The sequence below is a fragment of the Phyllostomus discolor genome, chromosome 6, assembly GCF_004126475.2.
Source record: "Phyllostomus discolor isolate MPI-MPIP mPhyDis1 chromosome 6, mPhyDis1.pri.v3, whole genome shotgun sequence".
Taxonomy (NCBI): Eukaryota; Metazoa; Chordata; class Mammalia; order Chiroptera; family Phyllostomidae; genus Phyllostomus; species Phyllostomus discolor.
Genome location: NC_040908.2, coordinates 110,456,543 through 110,477,427, shown reverse-complemented (window position 1 = coordinate 110,477,427; position 20,885 = coordinate 110,456,543). Strand labels below are relative to the sequence as shown.

General features: G+C 36.0%; 1 protein-coding gene across 7 annotated transcripts in view; it reads right to left on the bottom strand.

Annotated features, from left to right (window-relative positions):
- DLG2 (discs large MAGUK scaffold protein 2) overlaps window positions 1-20,885 on the bottom strand; it is a 1,904,207-nt gene that overhangs the window by 1,833,959 nt on the left and 49,363 nt on the right. The window lies entirely within an intron of this gene.

The window sequence follows — 20,885 nt, the reverse complement described above, 5'->3', positions numbered from 1 at the left end:
GGTCTTTAAAAAAAAGTAAAAGTATTCTGGGCATTTAGAGGGGAGAAAGAGCAACCAGATGAATAAAATAGGAGATGCCAAGAGAAGTTCAAAATTAATGGATCTCTCAAAGACTCACAAGGAAAGACACCCTATGAAGAAAGAATACTGATACAATCAAGCTGGTGAAGCAGGTGCAGACCAGATCATAGAAGCTCAAAATACTGCACCAAGAATGTTGTACTTATTTCCAAAATAAAGAGGAAGCATTGAAAGCTTTTTAGTGGAAGAGTTAGTACATACATGCTTTATTTTTAATTAAATTTATTGAGGTGACATTGGTTACTAAAATCTATAAGTTCCAAGTGTACAGGTTCTATCCAGAAGGTATCCAGCCATATAATATGAAAAATAGAGACATTTATTGAAGAAGATATAAGATATAAGATACAAGAAACACTGTACATTGGACAATGATACCTTGGTCTCCTTCAAAGTAGGCACCTTGGGACCTCAACAGTTTTCCCAATCACCATCAGTCGCCCTGTTGTATTTTCCTGAATCTCATCGATGATCTGAAATCTGTTCCCTTTCAAAAGTGATTTGAGGTTTGGGAAAAGCCAGTAGTCACAGGGTGCCAAATCTGGGCTCTATGGGGGCTGAGTCACCTGGGTGATTTAATGTTTCACCAAAAAACTCTACACTAGACGTGATGCATGAGCGGGCCTGTTGTCATGATGAAGCTGCCAATCATCAGTTGCCCATAGCTGTGGCCTTCTGAATCATCTAAATAGTTTCCACGGAGGATTATTCAAGCTTAACGCAAAATTTGATGCACATTCATTGCATGGATGCAACAACCACACAGTACACATGCTCACTCAACAGCATCTACCACCCCCACTGAGTAGTACAGTGAAGTAATCACTGTGCACACATGTGCATTCCAGTCCACTCTCCTTGGTTGCCAGGTTACATCGATGTCATACAAACAGTTCCCATTATATTAACAATGGCCGGACTTTTTCCAGAGAGACCACATACATCTATGATCCATCATCTGTGTATTACATCATGAGCCCACCACCTAGAATCAAATCTTCCTTTGTCACCATATACTTGACCCCTTTACTACCTCCCACCCCTTTCTCTCTAGTAACAACCATACTGTTGTCTGTGTCTTAATTTTTGTTTACTTATTTTCTTTGTTTAATCATTTGTTACTTTCAGTTTTATATCCCACACATCAGTGAAATCATATGGTTCTTAACTTTTTCTCTCTGACTTACTCACTTAGCATGATACTCTCAAGATCTATCCATGTTGTCGCAACTCACAGTATTTCATCTTTTCTTATGGCTGAGCAGTATTCCATTGTATATATGTAGCACATCTTTTTTATCCAATCATCTGTCAAAGGACACTCTGATTGTTTCCATGTCTTACAATCATGAATAATGCTGTAATGAACATAAGGGTGCATATATGTTCATGAAAAAACGTTTTCAAATTTTTGAAAATTTTGAAGAAGAGGAGTTGCTGGGTCATATGGTAACTCTATTCTTAATTTTTTGAGGTGTCTTCATACTGTTTTCCATAGTGGCTATACCAGTTTACATTCCCACCAACAGTCAATAGGGCTCCTTTTTCTCCACAACCATTCCAGCACTTGTTACTTCTCCTCCTGTTGAAAATAACCATTCTAACAGGTGTGAGGTGGTATTTCATTGTATTTTTTATTTGTATTTCCCTAATAGCTGGTGAAGTTGAGCATCCTTTCATATATCTATTAGCTATTTGTATGTCTTCTTGGGAGAAGTATCTGTTCAGGTTCTCTACCCATTTCTTAAATGGATTTTCTTGTTGGGTGTTGAGAGTTGAGTTCTTTATATATTCTGGGTATTAATCCCTTGTCAGAGTTGTTGTTTGCAAATACCTTCTCCCATTCGGTTAGTTGTCTTTTCATTTTGGTGGTGAGTGCTTTTGCTGTGCAAAAGCGTTTAATTTGATAAACTTGTAGACCTTGGTCTTAGAAGGGATTTTACAAATTTAACTCCCAAGGAAAGGGAAATGAAGGTAAAATATAAATGAATGGGACTTCAAACAAATATACTTGAAAAAGAGCATTCTGGCAAGGTTCTGTAGATACAGAGGATTCTTTAAAATAAACATTTTCCTTAAAATGATGGAAGGAAAAAGATAGTAAAGTTAATTTTTAAAATAAATTAATATTTGGGCTGGAATGATTATGAGGTGGCTGTAATTGTATTCTATGAATGTGAAACATTAAATCTAAATGAGACTAATGTGTTTGCAAATCCAGTATGATGCTCATTTTCCATAGCAATTTAGAGTTAGATACTAATTTAGATTCTACAGTGAATATTTCAAAAATATGCTATTTAGATAATGCTTCACTGGACAAGTTTACATATTTTTTTAAATGAAAGCCTAAAATTACATTCTATTTGACACTGAAATTACAAAATAGTTCTTCAAACATTTACTCAGTGTCATGGATGGCAAGGTTGTATCTACATTCCTTGCCCTATCTGTATGATGGATGAACTCTTTATTTTGTAACACTTGCAGGAATGCTTTTTTATAAAAATCCTCCTTGTGTAAATTTTCTTCATGAAATATTGCCAGTTGACATATTCCATGACTTTTTACCTGTTTCATAGTGCTTATGGAAATATTTAAGAAAACAGTAATAGCTCACAGCTTCTGCATACAAATTATATGCCAGGCAATATGCTAAGCATTTAGTCCTTGGAGCAGCACCATGAAATAAGCACTATAATTATTCTCCACTTTATAGTAAGAGTTAGAAGGTTAAGTGACTTGCAGAAGGACACACACATGGCAAGTAGTAAAGCCAGATTCAGAACCCAAAAAGACTAATTACAGAGCCTATGCTCTTAAGCAATTGTTCCATGGGTTTAAATAATTTCAATCTACAATGTAGACTCTAAAGTATATCTCTATCAAATAGTCAATATATAGTCCCTAAGTGACCTTTAAAATGCTCATTCATACTACTTGAAACCATCCATTCGACAATCATTTATTAAATATTTTGTGTGTATCTGTTATATGTTAGGCAGTATTCTAAGTAACAGGTGCACAGCATGACAAAACAGGCAAATACAGACAACATGCTAGTGGGAAATACAAAAACTGTACTATACAAAACCAAAGAGGTCATGGATGTTTGAGCAAAAATAGGTGTTTTGAAGAAAAATAAAGTATGCTCAGGATTGCTGTGCAAGTATTGGTCCCACCAGAACACACACAGCACCAAAACGGCAGTGTCAACCAGGCATGGTACCAGAGCTCAGAGCACTCCACTCAGATGCTCCTTCTGAGCTGCAGAGCATTGTTCTGTATGCCAGCCCCCCTCCCAGCTTAATGACACCCTGTCTTCTCTCCCAACAACATTATTTCCATTTTCCTCTCCTTTCTCTACTTCCAAGCTTCCTCCAGAGGAGATACCTGAAAACTGTGCCTTGTCCTTTATGATTTAGATCAAATCTCATTCTTTTGTGAAGCCCCTTGACTTAACCTCACTTCCTCCTCTGCTCTATCTCTGAACTATATACATATTCTTATAACTGTATGTACCATACTATCTTTTATTTATTGGTTCACATCTTTCCTCTACTAGACTGTAAACTTTATTCATCTTGTTACCCTGAGCACCCAAAACTATCCCTCACCCTATCTCTAAGTATGTACTCGCAAAAGCTGAAAAAATGGCATGCTTAATATTGCTGTGTATGATACAATAAAGAAAGTAGCAGAATTAGCAGAAGAGGCTGACAAGGTAGATAGTAATTTAATCATGAAAGTCTTCATGTGCTAGGTCAAGGAGTAAATATTTTTATCTTGTAGGTAATGAACTGACTGGACAGAAGAAAGTTTTACATCTGGGTATACCTGGGCTTTCACATCCACCAATCAGACATACAAATTTAAGAAGCTTATTTAACTATAAGAACCCTTAAATTTCTTCATCTGTTAACAGGAAGAGTAGTAACTATCTTATAGATTTGGTATGAGCATTAAAAACAATGTTTTTAATGCATGTAGCACAGTGCCTGACACACACACAAATACACAATAAATGGTCCCTATCATTACTGTAAATGACATAAGGACAGAAAAGGCACGGACAGATCTGTATTTTGTACAGATCACTCCATGAGGGTACGAAATATAAATTTCCAGGAAAAAGAAACTAGTAGTTGGAAAAGCACCAATAAGGCTATTTTTAAATTCTCCAGAAGAAAACTTATGAATAAACTCAAGTAAGAAAGGAACAATGAGAATGGGGCCCAGAGAATAAACATGAAGATATTTTAAAAAATAATTGATAGGAGTTGGTAATGAATCAGATATGAGAGATTTTTAAATAACAACGAAGAGTAATTAGAAATATCAAGAGGGTAAAGATCAGCTTTGTCAAATAAATGGTGGATTTTGTAATAAAAAAAGATACTTCTGGTTTCTGGTCTGGATGGCAGTGTAGGTAGACATGGCTCACCTCTTCACAAAATCACATCAAAATTACAACTAAAATATAGAACAACCATTGTTCAAACCATCAGAAATCGAGTTGAATGGAAGTCTGACAACTGTGGGATTAAGAAACCACATCCATCCAGACTGGTAGGAGGGGCGCAGACATCGAACAGGCTGGTCCCTCACCCACATGTGGTGGATAAAAATTCAGGAGCGATATTTCAGGAATGAGCAGGCCCAGCCCCACACCAGACCCCCCAGCCCAGTGTTCCAGTGCCAGAAACATAAGTCCCCACAACTTCTGGCTGCAAAAACCAGTGGGGATTGAATCAGTGGAAGAAACTTCTTCAGCCCCAGCAGTTCCTCTTAAAGAATCTGTGGAGATTCAGAACCAACAGAACTCACCTATTTAGACTCACACCCTCTGAGCTCCAGCACTGGAGTGGCAGCTTGAAGGGCAACAGTGGCATACTGGGAGAGTCTGCAATGTCTGACATCAGGCGAACAGAAGCCATTGTCCCTTTTCTGAGCCCTCCCCCAACAGAGCCACTGAGCTGGCAGGCTGGTATCATACAGGAGACTCCATCAACCTGGCTAACACTGTTTTACCTGCCTTGGGATCCCCAGAGACTCTGCCCCACCACACTTACAGGCTCACCCAATTTGCTTTTCCACATGAAAAGCTGGTCTTGGCTCATGCTTCACAGCTTCCTAAATCATCTCAAACAAGCAACAGCTGGACTCAGTGAGCCCCAAGCCCAGCACTATCAGCAGCCAGGTTAGTTTCACAGCTGGGCTTTGCCTGGGAACCTCCAAGCCCACAACAAGTAGCAGCCTTCTCAGATTGCTTTATAGCTCAGGAAGGGTGGCCCCAGGCAAACTACAGGTAGGGGCCTCATGTCGGCCTGCACCACCCAGAATCCCCAGAGCCAGCATACCCAGTAGACTGCTACAGATTACTTTGGAGCACCACCACCATACCTCTGCACAATTGATCTTCCACGCAGGGCAGAAGTTGGTGGTCAGTGGTCACAGTCAATCCCTGCAGATGACTGGCCTGGATAAATCCCTCCCATTGATCTGCCAACAGCAGCCAAGGGTCAACTACAAGAGGATGGTATACTCAGCCCATACAAAGGGTGTACCTCATATCCCCAGCTTGCATGATAAGAGAGGCTGTGCCACTGGACCCTATAGGACACTTACTACATTAAGCCACAGTACCAAGACACGGAGTCAAAGTAGCTCTATCTAACACATAGAAACAAACACAGAGAGGCTGCCAAAATGAGGAGACAAAGAAACATGGCCCAAATGAAAGAACAGATAAAAACTCCAAAAAAATAACTGAACAAAATGAAGATAAGCAACCTATCAGATACAGAGTTCAAAACACTGGTTATAAGGATAATTTAGTGAGGAACTTAGTGAGGACCTCAGCAGCATAAAAAAATCCAGTCAGAATCAAATGATTCACTAACTGAAATAAAGAACAATTTACAGGGAAACAATAGTAGAGTGGGTGAAGCTGAGAATCAAATCAATTATTTAGAACATAAGGAAGCAAAGAACAACCAATTCAGAACAATAGGAACAAAAAAGAATACAAAAAATGAGGGTAGTACAAGCAGCCTCTGAGACAACTTCAAGAGATCCAATATTCGCATGATATGGGATGGCAGAAGAAGAGAAAGAGCAAGATATTGAAAATCTGTATTTAAAAAATGAAAGAATACTTCCCTAATTTAACAAAGGAAATAAACATGCAAGTCCAAGAAGCACAGAGAGTCCCAAACAAGTTGGACCCAAAGAGGACTGCACCATGACACATCATAATTAAAATGCCAAGGGCTAAAGATAAAGAGAGAATCATACAAGCAACAAGAGAAAAGGAGACAGTTATCTACAAAGGAGTTCCCATAAGACTTTCAGCTGATTTATCAAAAGAAACGTTTCAGGCTAGAAGAGTCTGGCAAGAAGTACTCAAAGTGATGAAAAGCAAGGACCTACAACCTAGATTACTGTACCCATCAAAGCTACCATTTAGAATGGGAAGGCAGATAAAGTACTTTCCAGGCAATGTACAGCTAAAGGAATTCATCACCACCAAGCCATTATTACATGAAATGTTAAAGGGACTTATTTAAGAAAAAAATTATCAAAACTATGAACATTAAAATGACAACAAACTCACAAGTATCAACAACTGGATCTAAAAAATAAAAACAAAAACCAACTAGGAAAAAAGCCGGAAGAGGAACTGAGTCATAGGTATGGGGATCATTTGGAGGGTTATCAGTTGGGAGAGTGAAGGAGGAGAGAGGAGGAAAGGTACAAGAATCAAGAAGCATAATTGGTAGGAACAAAATAGACAGGGTGGGGTTAAGAATAGTATAGGAAATGGAGAAGCCAAAGAACTTACATGCACGACCTGTGGACGTGAAATAAGAGGGGAGGAGATTATTGAAGGGAAGGAGAGTATTGGGCTGCAAAGTGAAAGATATTGGGACAATTGTAATGGCATAATCAATAAAATATACTTTAAAAAAAGATATTTCTAAGAGCATGACGGCAAGACCAGTAGGGTAAGAAAGGTAAATGTGATGAGCCTGGACCAAGGCATGACCAATCCAGCTAGAGAGCAAAACATGGAAAGAGATATTAGAAAGCAGGGGGTTGTACCTTGTTGGAAATTAGATGAAAAGGCAAAAAGACATACTAGGGGGAGATGTGTATTCATTGAAGACATTTCCATTAATAAAGAGCTTAGAGATCTAATCAACCCCGAAGTTCCAATTAAGTTTATGTGAAATATTATTGATTCGATCAAGTATTGAGGTCTCAGACTTGACTCCTGAAGTAAAACATCTGGTCTGATTTTTTTAACTCCATAATAGTAAACTTCTTTCATTTTTGGTTCATATTCAAGACAATTGTTTACACCATTCAAGTCATTTGTGTTTCATGTGGCTTAGAATGTAGATAAATAACAAAGAAATGAATAAGCCTAAATCATGATGAATTTTCCTTGTTTAAATTTTTTTAGTTCAAGCAATTGCCCACATTAGAGTTGAAAAAGCTTATTTTATTTTAAGGAATCATAATGTTTTTTGAAGGGAAAAAAGGTCAAATAGAACTTGTAAGTAAATACATAAAGGTGTACAAATGTATTTCATTATCATTGGTCAAAAATTGGAAATCTATCCAAGAACTTAAAAATTACCTATGCCTTAATAAAATTGTAAAACCATTATTATTATGTCTAATAATAGTTTACACTCCATTATTTGCTTCAGGATTAATGGCTACTGATGTTCATTTCAAATATTCAAAGAACAAGATTGATGATTTCAATGAACTATTAAACAACCTTATAGTTTATTAATATGTAATAGAAAAAATATTTAATATTATATGACCTTGAACAAATTATTTGACCTCTCTGTGCCTCAGTTTCCTTACCTGAAATTGAGGGAATTATTGTTGTAGACCAATTCTTTGAACTGTGATATTCTATGAATCTATAAAATAATAAATTATGACACTATAAGTACTGTCTCAAGGCATAGTTCTTATACAGAAACTAGAAACTACAGAAACTACAGGACAGAAACTAGGTTTCAGTGAGTTTATGAGTCTCCTCATCAGTTGGGAAAAAAACTTCTTAAAACCTTCCACTCTTTGTTGACGTGAGAATTTTATAAGCCCTTTTCTCAAAACCTTAGAACTGGCTTCATCAGGGCCACACATACAACTATGCATTCTATACAATACAGAAAGGCACCCAGACAAGGAGATAGGTTGGATTTTGTCTCCTAGACAAGTCATGCATCCTCACATAAGGCTGTGGTGGTATTGTGATCTATCTTCTTTAAACAAAGTTACCACCTTCTCTTCAAGGAACTACCCTTACAGGTAGGTCTGCACAGAAAGGGTAATTTTCTCAGGAACATATTTAGGCTACCAGAGTCCCTGAACTTGTCTGTCTTGAAAAGTATTATATACTCCAGGTACTAACACCAAAGTTTGCTTTGGCTCTGCTTTGCTTCAGCAACCATTCTTACACTTATTTTGGGGGCACCAACGGTTACAACCAAGATTGCTTTCCTGAATCTATTTGCCTGAGTCTCTGTATCAGAAGCAGAGTTGGACTATTTTGTCCCTATGTGTATTACTGCAGGTCTCACACACTACTACTTTTAATCCATTCACTTGGATTTAGTTATATTACAATTTCCTGAACTTGATCCCTTGAGTGAGAAAGGGTCAAGGACAATTTAGGATTTCATTATTTTCAGAGACTTCCTGCCCTCCCCTGTTTTCAAATATCTGTAAAATAATTTTTTAAATTTAGACTGAGATTTTTAAATTATAAGATAATTAAAATAAAAACATTTTCCCTGGCTCGTGTGGCTCAGGGGATTGAGTGCTGGCCTGAAATGGAAATGTTGCCAGTTCAGTTCCCAGTCAGGGTACCTGCCTGGGTTGTGGGAGACAACCCACTGGGGGCATGGGAGAGGCAACCGATCAATGTATCTCTCCCATATTGATGTTTTTCTCATTTTCTTTCTCCCTCCTTTCCCTCTCTCTAAAAATAAATAAAATCTTTTTAAAAATAAAATAAAAATAAAAACTCTTAAAATAAGGTGTTCTTTCCTTACTGCTCACTAAAATCATTTATAACAACTTATGTTAAAAATGTCTACATCCAAATCCTGAACCCACCACATGTAGTCAAATGGACTTGGAAAAATTAACTTCTCTGCTTGTTTCTTTATTTGTAAAACAGGCAATAATTCCACCTTTGAGGGATAATTGTGAAGATTAAGAGCATCTGGCATGCAGCCAACATTAGCTCAATGGCCACCATTCTCCTTTGTTAGGAAAACTATTGAAATAACTAGCTATGTGGTCTTGCCAATAAGATATGTATGAAAAAAATTACCTTGAGTTGTTACTTGTATTTGGATTTTAACTTTTTATTAATTGTTATTTTATTTTTATCAATTATGCTAATGTGAATGAAAATCCTTTCATTTGTGTCATGTACACAAAGCAAACAAAACATGTATCTCTCTTTCAAAAACAAATGACTGCTTCTTTAAAAAAATAATGCAATTACTTTTATTTTTATTTTTTAATAGTTCATTTTTTATTATATTTTTTCCATTACCATTTATCCCCCTTATACCTTCTTCTGTCTTCACCCACCACCTCCACCTCACAATCTCAACACTGTTGCCCGTGTCCATGAGTTCTTTTTTCTTTTTTGCCCTATCACTCCACCCCCCAACAGCTCCCTCTGCTCAGAGCTCTCTGAGTCTGTTTCTGTTTTGTTTGTTGATATTGTTCCTTAGATTCCACATATGAGCGAAATCATATGGTATTTGTCCTTTACTGACTGGCTTATCTCACCTAGCATAATGTTCTCCAGGTCCATCCATACTGTCAGAAAGGGTAAAATTTTCTTTTTTATAGCCAACTAGCGTTCACTGATGCAATTATTTTAAAATGCCAAGAATATGAAATCATATGGTTGTTATAAATATAAGAAATAATACCAAGTTTTGGCCTACGTTTTAAAACAAGAATTGTAAAATGAAGATAGTGCTGTTACTCCACTACCCTGGATTCTACAAGAAGCAGTATACTCATGACTTGCTGCTGGAGAGGCTCCTTCAAGTGTTGTGGCAGGAGGATCATCAGCAGGTTCTCAGTCCAGGAGCACAAGGCAAGACGGTGTCAAACGAGGTGAACTGAGAATAAGAGAACTGCCACCCCTGATTTCTGCAATCTCAGTAACCCAAGCCAGTACTTAACTTTTTTTTTTAAGTATCTATCAGCGCCAGCACTTCAGGGCATTCAAAAGAGAATCATGCCTGAAAAATTAGAGCCTCTCACCCAAGAGCTCACAATTCAATAGAGCAAACAAAAGTAAACTGTGATTGTTGTTACACATGAGGGGTTTTTTAAAGGGCAATGAAAATACATGAGAAGGCTAGAGGAATAAGATCTGGTGGGAGGAGGAGGCATGGTATGAGGCTGCCTTTGGCAGGAAGAGAAGTGGGAGTGGGCACCTGTGAAGGCTGGGAAGTACAATGAAGTCAGCCTGTGACTAAGTCAGGTCTCATGGGGGCAGAGCGGTGGAGTGAAACATTGAGTAAGAGGTATAATTTAAAAGGAAGACTTTGTAACTCACCCTGGAGTTCATAACAATAACGTATTAAACAATCTTTGAATGGATTATGTCAAATCTCACAATAACCCCATAAGGAAGCTGCTAATATAGTATGTCTTTTATAGGTGAATAAACTAAGGAACACAAATGTTAATCAATTTATCCAAAGTCACATAGGTAGAATATTGACAGACCTGCAATAAGAAACTTGAGGAATCTGACTGTAGATTCTGGGTATTTAACCACAATGTTCTACCCACTGTTGTCCAAGTAGAGATCCAATATAAAGAAGAAAACATTGTTTTTAGTTTGAGATACAATTTCTATCAATAACAGAAGATTTTTTAAATAACCCCTAACTTTTCTAGGTTCTCACTTACATGGTCCTCTACATTATACATTATTTTAAGTATGAAATAAGAGCACAACTAATATTTAGTATATCTTTTCATTATTATTATTCATGTAGATGTTAAAACACCCAGAAAAGAAGACAGCAGAAAGCTAGTAGGAGCTGGCTTTAGCAGAGCTTCCTGGAAGATTTTCCAAGACACTCACTGGTCTTTCTTCCACATTAGGAGCAGGCAAGCTTTAGGCTTCGTGATTCAGCCATGGATCACATGTTTTGTTTCTCTGCGCCTCCTTGTACAAATTTGAATTCAAATATACTATGTATTCATTCATGTTTATATCCCCTTCCTCTGCCCTTAAACAAAAACCGTTACAGGCTTAAGTTACAAGAGTGTCATAGAGAACACAATCATTGATACCCAGAGGGAATGCTCTACAAATAGAACAGATGACAATTTTCTGTGCAGTAATATTCCAGTGGGTGGTCCTGCCATACCTCACCCCATTTCTTTTTAACCTGGTCTGTTAATACCACCTTTGGAAGAGAACATTCTCCCCATTTAGAGAGCAAAAAGGCAAGTATTCTTTCATATACCAATGACCCTATTTTAATAAGGAAGGGCTCTTAATAGATATCTGGCCCTAGTTATTAATTTCTATCAGAGAAAAATACAAATAAATTATCCTGAGATCAAAGTCATCAGTTTAATGTCCTACATACACCCCCACTTTATCTTATGGTAAAAGTCCCACAAAACAAAAATCAATTCTTTTTTATTTACAATATACATTTTACAATCAGATTCTCTTGGAATTTATGGGAAGAAATTATGTGGTTCAAATTTAGAGATGGCAAAGCTGCTTTCCTGTGATTTTATTTTTAATTGGCCAGGGTGTGCTTTTGGTTTCAGTAGCTTTGGAGCAGAGGTTAGAAAGGAGTTGTGACTCACAGCAAAGGATGGTGGGGAAAGGGGGAACATCATAGGGAGATTTGTAGACTATGCTAAGGAGTTTGGACTTTGTCTGCTTTTCAGTGTGGTGCTGTGAGGTGTTCAGCTGATTTTTCTGAGGGTAAAGAATCATTCCAGATATCATATCTATTATAAACATTACTGTACCACTGGTATCACTTCACTTTTAAGTCTGTGAAAACTGTACCAGGTGCATAGCAGTATGCTCTTCACTTTTTCTGTTGAGGAAACTGCATGAGTGAAAATAGGTATTTTAAATTCCATATTTTAAAAGTTTGAATGTTGAGGAACTAGAACCTACATACATTGCTGGTGGAATTCTACAATGGGAAAGCCATTTGAAAAATTGGCAGTTTCTCAAGAAGTTAAATATGGTTACCATTTGATCCAACAATTCCACTCCAAGGTATAGTCCCAAAAGAAATAAAAGTACAAACTTCAACAAAAATCTGTACAAGAAAGCTCACAGTGGCAATACTTGTGATGACCAAAATGTGAGAACAACCCAAATGTCCATCTACAGATGAATGGACAAAGAAAATGTGGACTATCCCAATAATAATAACTATAATTGTTATTGAATAATATTTGGCCATAAAAAATGAAGAATTGATACATGTTCCACCATAAGTGAACCTTGAAAATATTATCTTAAGTAAAAGAAGACAGTCACAAAAAGCCACATATTGTATAATTCCATCTATATGAAATGTTCAGAATATGTAAATCTATAAAGACAGAAAGTATGTTAATAGTATCCAGGGGCTGGGCACAGAGGGAAATGGGGAGTGACGAGTGATGCGTATAGGGTTTCTTTTAGGGTTATAAAAATGTTCTGTAATTAGTGATGATTGATGGGTGCACACCTTTGAAAATATACTAAAAACAACTTAATCGTACATTTTAAAAGGTGACTTTTATAGTATGTGAATTATATCTCAATAAGCTGTTACTCCAAAAAAATCCAAAAAAAGAATCTGACATGCCTGTAATACAGGGATTATAAGAGGGAAGGCAAGAGACACAGGTTGGGGCCACATTATAAAAAGCATCATTGCTCCAACATGCCATTTTGAGTTTTTAATTTAGCCTATGAATGGTAGAAAGCAAAGAACTAAATAACCATATGAGGTTCAGAAAGATAAATTATTGAGACCACTGCTAATCTTAGTGGAAATGATATACTTAATATTTTTTTACATGTAGCTTTAAGTTACAATGGATGACTTTCATTTACATATTGGGTTATTTCACTCATTTTTAATGAACTCATAGAATTTAGAACTAAAACAAATTACAAATAATTTAGGCCACTTTCCTCATTTAATAGGTAAGGAAACTAGGCCTAGAAAAGTAACATACTTGCCCAATGTCATACAAATAATGGCATCATTGTTTATAAATGTTTTCTTTAATAAGTATCTATTATAATATATATGAATAGACTACATAAAAACTGGATCAGTAAACAACTTCAAAAATGTCCCTCAAGTCCCTTGAGATGGCTGGCAAAACTACTACTGATTTGACATTTGTAATGGAACAATTAGTAGAGTAAGTATATAAAAAAATTTTTGAATCTATAGAAAATTACCTTGAATAATTTTTAATTTGATCCACTGCCCTCTAATCACAAAAATGTACCACTTCAGCCAAATTCTGCACTATGAATTCAGTGCCCCTTTACTTCTATCTGTACTATTTTTCTGTAATTATTCCACATCTTCAAATTCTAGGCTTCTTGTTGAATTACTAACAAAATCCAAGAAATGCCCAAGGAATTTAATTCAGATGTAAATAAAATTATTTGGGTTATTTCTGTCTCTGCTTTTAAAAAATCATAATATGAAACAGGGTGCCATTACCAAAAGCCCCACAGACTTCTCAGCTTGACACCTGAAGTAATTTAGAGGACTAAGGGAAAAAATCAGTGAATACCTTAGAGCTAATTTATTCATAATTATTTCAGAATTGAGAAAACCCATCTACACATGTATACCCACAAAAAGAGAAATAAATTATTTTCAAAATAGCAGCTATTTATTGTTGTCCTGCTGATGCTTTCTTTTCCTTTCTATTTTTTTAAGATTTTATTTATTTACTTTCAAAGAGAGGAAAAAGGAGGGAGAAAGAGAGGGAGAGAGATGTCCCTGATGTCAATGTGTGAGAGATACATGGCTCTGTTGCCTCTTGCATGCTCACAACTGGGGACCTGGCCCGCAACCCAGGCACGTGCCCTGACTGGGACTCAAACCTGCAACCTTTCAGTTCACAAGCCAGCACTCAATCCACTGAGCCACAGCAGCCCGGGCTTTCTTCTTCTTTCTTTTTCCTTGCTGTCCTCATCATTTTAGCTACTTTCAGTGAGATTTTAGTTACAATTCTAAATTAACTTCTGAGTCCAATGTAACTAGGAATTACACCAAAAGAAATCAGGCACTACCTCCACTGTTAAGCCATCTCCTGGAAATACATTATGTTAAAGAACATCCCCACCGACCTGCACAAAATTGTGTGTACAAAGGGACTTGCAAATAAATGGAATGATACCTGTGCATTTAAGTAGTCTATGAACTGTGCAAGATCCTTTAAAGCTAAAAATGAACAAAATGAGAAACTTTAGTTTATGTGTCAAGAAAATTTATGAGTGAGGCTGCATCTTTCAAAGTAAATACTCATATATTCAATATCAGCTTTACTTTTCCTTTGCAAGTTTGCATAATATATGATAACATGGATAGTAAAAAGAAAGCTGACCTGTCTGTTAGCTCTGGGTTTTAGAGTAACATTTAAATTCCCCAAAGGTCTATTTTAAATCTTAAATTCTATAATTCTGTTATTCTTTATTTTTCCTTTTTGTCATAACACAAATCATTGACATGACATTTCATGGCCCAAAATGTCAAAGTAAATAATTTCAATACTGAATCAATGTTTTAAAGAGTAAAAGTCAGTCCCAGCCCAAGGGCATTTAAAAAGAAATGAAAATAGTCAAATATATCAGTCACATACACTTAAGATATTATGTGTACATATGTGTTTGTGGAGGTATGAATTTAAATGTTTGGAAGAATACCCATTAAAATGCTACTATCTCGGGGTGATATTATTGCTAGGTGCAGCTATCGGTGATTGACCCTTATGCTTCTCTCTATATAAAATATTTCACAGTAAAAATGTAAATTTTATATGTATGGAGAAAAAGCCTTTCCATTCTAAAATACAAAAAGACTAAATGAAGAAGGTGGTATGGGGAAAAAGTGTGCCATCTTTGATGAGCATGTCCACCAACACCAAGATGCATCTTTTCCATGAGACAGAGACGGTGGATGAGGAGGTTAATCTTGACAGTGTCTGTTGGGTACTGGACAGGTTGCAGGTAGAGGGAAAAAGCAATTGAGTATTCCCTGTGACTTTCTAGGCACTGTGGGGGTGTCTGGCATGCTGCCAAATGCAGGAACACCAGAAGTCCCTGAGAGTCAGTCACATCTTGAGATATAAGTAGATCAGCTAGATGGCCTGTAGAGGTGGCATTGGGTCAAAGCCGAAATATTTGCATGGACATTTTCCTACCAATATAACAACTGAATCATTTGGGTAAAATAATTCTCATTCCTGCTATCTGGCATCATAACAGGCTTCTTCTGGGTAACTCCCAAGTTCAAGGTTGGTTCCTCTTATTAAACCACTAAAAAACCCTTTCTTTAGTCCTTACCTCCCTGTCATATTTAAGGCTGTAGCTTCTCATGTGATGGACATTAGGTCCCTGAATGCCATGTATCTAAACTGAAAAGAAACAAGTTAAATCACGTGTATCCTGATAAAAACATTTTCAGAGAAAATTCTCTCTTATAGTCAAGAAAAAAATACAGAAATAGAATTGGTACAACAATATTCCTTAAAGCCTTCAGTAGCTCCTTATTATTTTCATGATAAAATCCTAATAGCATTATCAGAATATCTGGAGGAGGTAAACTATATATAACTGACTTGTTTGTTTTGAAAAACTCTCCCAAATTATTCTAATAATCAGTGCCTATTGTCTGTGGAGAATCACTGAAGTAGGTAATATTTGTACATACTATAAATACTAGATAGGATATACCTTAAAGATAAATCCACCTTCAGTGTAGAAATATGAATAGTAATAATTAAGCCATTATGTTATCCAAAAAGATGAATTAATATGAACATATAAGTAGCATTAAAAGTTAGGAGAAAAAGCTGTTTAATGTAGTACAATCACTATAAATATAATTTTTCCAGTCATGATTAGTTCAGTGTTTCTCAGACTTGAGCTCTCTGAAAAAATAATTAGCCCTGGCTGGTGTGGCTGGTGAATGGAGTGCCAACCTGTAAACCAAAAGGTCACAGGTTCAATTCCCACTCAGGGCACGTGCCTGGGTTGTAGGCCAGGTACCCAGGTGTGCGTGTGTGAGGCAACAGATCCATGTATCTCTTGCATGCTCATATTTCTCTCTCTCTCTTTCTCCCTCCCTTCCCCCTCTCTAAAAAGTAAGTAAATAAAATCTTTTTAAAAATCTCAGAACCTTATTTAATAAAGTTTAAATCTTAAAGAAAAAACATTTTTTAAAGATTTTATTTATTTATTTTTAGAGAGGGAAGAGAGGGAGAAAGAGAGAGAGAGAGAAACAGTAATGTGCGGTTGCTGGGGGCCGTGGCCTGCAACCCAGGCATGTGCCCTGACTGGGAATGGAACCTGCGATGCTTTGGTTCACAGCCCGCACTCAATCCACTGAGCTACACCAGCCAGGGCTAAATCTTAAAGAAAAATTTTTAAATAAAAATAAAATGATTATAATGGACTCCCAATGTTGCTTTAAACATTCAATAATTCAGTCTAAATTTAAAGAGATATAAAATATTATGCACATAGTTTCTTTATAGCTATGAAATTAATATAAATATATAAATTACATATATGGAAAACTACAAAAACACTGACAAATTAATAACATTTTATGAAACAGATGATACCGCTTTGCTGAAACTAATGTGTTGATGTTGCATGTAATAATAGGAAGATATAGCATCAAATTCAGACTTAAATTTATTTCTGAATGTTTATTTAATAACAGAGTATTCCTATCAAGACTTCCAGTGTAACAACATGAACACAGAGAGACTGAAGATCTTATCTCACTGCAAGCATACATAGAATGCTGCATAACATATAGCCCCCGAATATCAAGTACATGTCAACGCTAAAAAGAAGGAATTGGAAATCCCCATGAGAAAAACAGAAGAAACTCAAGTAATACAGTAAGCTGAGACTTCAGTAGTCATGGGACGTATCAGACCCAGCCAATCGAGGCTTATCCAGAAAGTATCCATCCATGCGCTATGAAAAAATAGAGACATTTATTGAAGAAGATACAAGATACAAGAAACACTGTACACAGGACAATGACACCTCAGTGTCCTTCAAAGTAGGCACCTTGGGACCTCACACAGTTCTCCCAGCATCTCTTCCACTGTTCAAAACACTCTGCAAAATCCTTTGTAGGAATTGCCGTCAGTTGCCTTTCCTATTTTCCCAAATTTCATCAATGGTCTGAAATCTCTCCCCTTTCAAAAGTGATCTAGTTTTGGGAAAGCCAGAAGACCCAGGGAGCCAAATCTGGGCTGTAGCAGGGCTGAGTCACCTGTGTTGCTGATCTTTGTTGATTGCAGCCTGTACATATTCAACATTCTCAGGTATCCTGCTTGGTGCAGGCCTTCCAGAATGTGGATCACTTTCAATAGATTCTCAACCATCTTTGAAGCATTTGTGCCACCCTTTTATTTAGCACTTTAATGCAATGCTGCACTCGTTGCATTATCCCCAAAACCCTTCTGAATCATGCAAATAGTTTCCACAGAGGAATGTTCAAGCTTAATGCAAAACTTGATGCAGATTCATTGCTCTACTCAGTCATTTCAAATGCAATGGCCACACAGTACACATGCTCACTCAATGGCATCTACTGCTCCCACTGACTAGTACAGTGAGGTCATTCACGCATGTGCATTCCAGTCCACTCTCCTTGACTTCCAGGTTACATCGAAGTCATGCAGACAGTTCTCATTATATTAACAATGGCTAGACCTTTTATGGATAGACTTCATATGTAATCCTAAAGCCTTGGGAACACAGTTTTAATGCCTAGACAAAGACTCAGGTGGGATCTAGAAATAAAACTCCCTTGATTAGAAAATGTTTCCTATGCATGAAATAGAGTTTTTAAAAAAATGCCTCCACCTTCCAGACCAAGAAATGCCAAGAACAAGAATGTTCATCACTGTTGAGTACTGGTAAGTGGAAAAGAAAAGTGGGACTCCTGAAACATCCAACAAATAAATGCAAAACTCTTCTTTAGAGATATTTATGCAACATATCTGACTCTCAGGGAAAAAAGACTCCTGTTGAAAATTAACTCACAAAGTTTACAAATTATATGAGGACCTGATTCACCAAAATGGATTGTCAGTAGACATAACAAATGGGTACAATAGCACCCTCTCCAAAAAAATTTTTTTAAATATAACAACCTGAGATTATTTAATAAACATATTCTGGGAGTTATTTTAAAAGGTAAAAGAAGAAACAGAAACATCAGAAAAAAACATGGAAGCAATATTTTAAAATATAACTTCTAGAAATAAAAAAAATCAACATTTTTAAATCTCAGTGTATATATTAATCAACAGATTAGGTATATTTGAAGAAAAAAGTATTACATGGGAAGATGGACTTGAGAAAATTATCCAGAATGCAACACAATAAAGAAATAGAAAATACAAGTGAGAGGATGAGAGGCATAAAGAATAGCATAAGAAAGGCAATAATGTCTATTTAAGTAAGTGTTATAAGAGAGAGTAAGGAAAAGAAAATACTGAAAAAGTTAATAGCTAAGAATTTGCCATAATAGGTTTAAAAACAAAAAAGATCACATTCAGGAAGCAAATAAAACCCAAGTAAAAAATTTTAAAAAGAGATCCACACACATATATATAGAGAGAGAGAGAGAAATTGCAGATATCAAAGACAGAAAGAAAATGCTGAAAACAACTTCAGATAAAAGACACACTGAATGCAACAGAAAAACAATTAGGGGCTAACCTAATTATTATATTTATTCACAAGTATTTATCAACTACCAGGCACTGTTCCAGGCCCTGGGGATATAGCAGCGAACAAGGCTAGCAAAATATCCGTGCCTTTCTGAAGCTTACATTCTGGTGATAGGAAGAGAATGATGTCTACAAAGTACAAACTTAAAGTAAATGCAAACCCAGAATTCTAAACTTTTTCTTTCATTCGATAAATATTTATTAAGTACTCTTCATGTACCAGACACTGTTCTAGGTTTGGAATATATCACTGTGCAGGTAAATAAAAATTCTTCCTATATTCATCAAGTTTACATTCAGACAGAATAAATAATAAACATAAAAACATGTAAAATATACAATGTTTAAAATATATCATTTATTTGTACAGTCTAAAATTAAGTAGGAAAAGTGAAGGGGGGAATGGGAGTTAGAGTTAAGGCTAGAGTAGGTTGCAATTTTAAAAAGGTGACAGTGAAGCCTCACTAAGAAGGTGACTTTTGAGTAAGAACTTGAAGAAATTCCAGCTACACTAACATTCAAGAGTAAAATAAAGATGTTTTCAGAGAAAAAATTGACACTTGTAGACTCCTACTGAAATACACTAAATTATATATGAAAGAAACTACAAAAAAGGAATGGGATATAAAAGGAAGTTAAAGGAAAAGGAAATGTTAAGGGAAAATGGTCCTTTCATGTATACATTAAACACAAAAATTATCTACATAACAGGTCACATTATTTAAATTTCCATTTTATAATATAAAATTTTTAGAAATCAACATGACATGAAAATATGTGGGTAGCAGATAAAGTGCTACTTAACAGGGAAAGTTATAGTTAAAAGTGCATATATTAAAGAAGAAAAAACACAGGAAACAATTAGCCAAGATTTCAACTTCAATTTTTAAAAGGACAACTGATTAAACAAAAGAAAACAGAAGGAAGGAAATAATACAGATGTGGATCAAATTTAATAAAATATACCAGTAAAACTGTCAAACTTCTAACAACATTGATCATGAAAGAAATGAGAGGAACAAAAATAAACAATATTAGAAATAAGACAATTACAAGTAGAAATATAAGAATCATAAGAGAAAAGTATAAACTACCTTAAGCCAATAAATCTGAAACCAAACACAATGGACAACTTCCTAGTAAAGTGTAATTTACTTAAACTGACTAAAGAGAAATATACAACCTGAATAGACCTATTACCATTTTCAGATACTGAATCACAAAATCAACCTACAAAAAAAAAAAAAACATACACACACCATACACAGATGGTTTCTCAGACAAGTTTAATCACACCTTCAAGCAATTCTTTACTTTTCCAAAATATTCTAAGGAACAGAAAATAAGAAAGAGCTTCTCTAATTCTTTCTGAAGTCAATGTAAACTTGGTACAAAAACTCAACAAGAACAGTGTATGAAAAGAAAATTGCCTCACTTGTAAACATAGACACCAAAATTCTAAAGAAGCATTATTAGCAAGCCAAGTCCAGCATAGTTTTCAATTACCTCAAAGAATTCCTACACAGACAGTCCCTGACTTATGATGGTTCAACTTAACAATTTTTCAACCTCACAAAGCTATAAAAACAGTACACATTCAGTAGAAAGTGTACTTCGAATTTTGAAATTTGATCTTTTCCCAGGCTAGTGATGTTCACTCTCATGATTCTGGGCAGTGGCGGCAGGCCAGAGCTCCCAGTCAGCCACGTGATCACAAGGGCAAACAACAGATACTCTACAGTATGAAA